This window comes from Teleopsis dalmanni, chromosome 2 (assembly GCF_002237135.1).
Source record: "Teleopsis dalmanni isolate 2A chromosome 2, ASM223713v2, whole genome shotgun sequence".
Taxonomy (NCBI): Eukaryota; Metazoa; Arthropoda; class Insecta; order Diptera; family Diopsidae; genus Teleopsis; species Teleopsis dalmanni.
In genome coordinates this window covers 96,395,882-96,398,866 of record NC_051847.1, presented here as the reverse complement: position 1 = coordinate 96,398,866, position 2,985 = coordinate 96,395,882, and positions in this window count along the sequence as shown.

The following is a 2,985-nucleotide window of genomic DNA, read 5'->3' as shown; positions in this document are numbered from 1 at the left end:
AGCGTGTGATGGTTTCATTGGCCGTTTGAAGGCCATAGTTCGTGCCAAAGGTGGCCAATTCGAACAAATCTAAACCGATTCTCAAATTTGATGTTATTTCCGACATTTTTTGCTTTCATTCAATAAAATTTAAAAAAAATGAAAAAATTATGGCGTTTTACTTTGTTGCAGTTTTTTCATCTCACCTTGTATTAGGGGATATATATATGTAGGTTTTACTTAAGATGAACTTAGTTTAGTTTATTTATTTTTCACATTGATTTCGCTTAACTTATTAATTTTAATTTTACTACAATAGTTTGTTTATTATTTCATTTCCATTGGTCTTTCTTTACATTTTATACAATATTGTGAAATAGGGTTTGTAAGGACGGAAATTTTGACACCAAATTTCCGCCTACATAAAAAACTAGGCACTGAATTAACACAGAGAAAAATTTAAATTTTGGTTAATTTAATTTATTTACAATAATTTACACTATACTATAATTTAATACTATAATTTAATACTAAAATTTAATTTAATATAATTTAAATTTAATTTTAATAATTTTATTTTATATAACAAAAAAATTATTGTTTATTGACGATTTTAAAACGCGTGTTAAAATAACAAACTGTCAAAACAAAACACGACGAAAACAAAGTCAAAAGCGCAGCGAAATACGGCAAGATCAGAAGCACAGCGGCTACACGGCCAAGAATAAAAGCACAGCGGGTTACGCTGCAAAACACAGCAGGTAAACGAACGGAAGAATTTAAAATACGCTAGACGAAAGCTCAGGCGTAGGAGTATTTAAGACAGCGAAATTATGAAGCAGACGCGAGTCTATGAACATTCGTCAAGGTGGTATTACGCCGAAAAATTATAATAATAAATTATATGTCTATGAAACATTAGGGTGGCTCACGTTATAAGGGGGAAAATTAAAAATGAAGTTTTGAATGAGCGCACCCCCTAGGAATATGCCATTGACCAAAAAAATGATATTCCCAAAGTTTTGGAGCAATAGGATTAAAAATGAAGTTGCGCCACTCGAGCAAAGTTGGGTTTTCAGGACAAAAAACAGTAATTTTTCAATTCAAGGTCATTTTTTATCTTTGTTACTTGTTTCAACACTTATTAATATATACTCATTTGATAGATAATTAAAATATCTTTTTAATAAGATACTGATGAGCAAAATCGGTTAAAAACTATGCGCAAAACACAATAATTAGTTCAGCGACTGTGCTCTGTTTTCTATTTCATACCTTTTAGATGGTATGCACATATACATAATAGGTATATTCTACGATTTAGTTAATTATTTATAAAAAATTATAATTTCAATAAAACTTTTTTTTTCAGTAATTAATACATTGTGTTTATTATGTTTTATGACATAAATTTGACTATGTGAAGGATAATTTTTATGATAATGTTCGACTACTTGCAGAACATATTGTTTTTCCTCTTCATATTTTGTCAAAATCGAATTATAATCCATCATAAGCCTAATTCCTCTTTCAATCATTTATCATATAAAGTTTGGCACAGAATTCAAGTGCATCTCTATAATCTTGCGTCTCCATCCATGGCGATGGATCGAAACTGATAAAACTATTAGATAGGCAAACACGATCAAAAAAATTTGTTATCTCTTCGGTCACGAAATCAATAAGGTTCTTTGAGGAAAATAACTTCATTAGTGGGTTCCTACTCTTTATCTAATCAGAGATAGATAGCTGGAAGCTTGGATCTGTGACCGGTAACTCTACATCTACGCAGATGGCTCAAAGATGGAAGGCAGTACGGGAGCAGGTATCTTCTTGAAAGATATACAGATAAGACAGTGCTACCGAATCTCTGCTACTTACAGCGTCTTTCACGGCGAGATATATGCTATCGAAAAATATGTCAACATTAAACAACAAAGTACAATTCGTCTTTCGAATATCACGATTTTTGTAGATAGGCCGCACTGAAAACAATTGAATCTAAATTCCAAGATACTCGCATCACTGATGAGCATCCAACATCATAAGGTCTCTCTTTGTTGGACATAGTACATTTCGAATACTTGGACATAGCAATATTAAAGGGAATGAACTAGCAGATAAGATGGCCTAGCAGATGAGATGGCCAGAAGAGGTTCTGAATTGCATACAGGAGAGGCCGACCTCTCAATACATACACCGATATGTAAACTGTTTAGGATAATAGAGGGAATCAATACGGTGACTAACAATTTATAAACTAACCGCGAAGACTGTAAGGTCGCTAGAATCTTAAGGCCTAAGTTGGACAAAAATAAAACGAAAAGCCTTCAAGGTTTGAGCAAGCCTGCAGTTCGTGTGCAGGGACACTGTGCCATTGCGCCTATGCTCCAACGGTGGCGAGTTCCAACAAGTGGATTATACAGGAGTTGCCAAGATGAAGAGGAGGTAAAATCTATCAACCACTTCCTGTGTCTCTGTCCAGGACTTCAAACAAGCCTACTTTAATGTCTTGGGGATCCTTATTTTACTGGCTTGGAAGAGATAACGAAAGCAAACTTATCGAATCTCCGCAACTTCATCTGGAAAACCAAATGGTTTTACAAGGATAACAAAGGTTAGCAACTCGCATCTCCTGGTAAAATTTTTTAAGGGCATCCCAATGGGCAATATATGTCTCCGAGTAGAAGTGCTGACAACTGTTAGCACGTGCCTTCCGAACATAACCTAACCTAGTGTGGGTTAAAATGTTCACACATATGCTCACTTTAAAAATGTATATATCTCTTACAAATCATCCGAGTTATATGTAAATTGATCTCTTAAAAGAAATATTTTTAGTAAGTACATGATTTTCGCCATCCATCGAGAATCTTAGATGGCACCTGGGTGCCATACCTACAACTACAAAATATGTATAGCGTAGCGATCCGAAACCTTGCATTTGTCAAGGGTGGAAACTAAACTAGGAGTGATAAATTGAATCGTTCTGTCTGCGTTATCCCA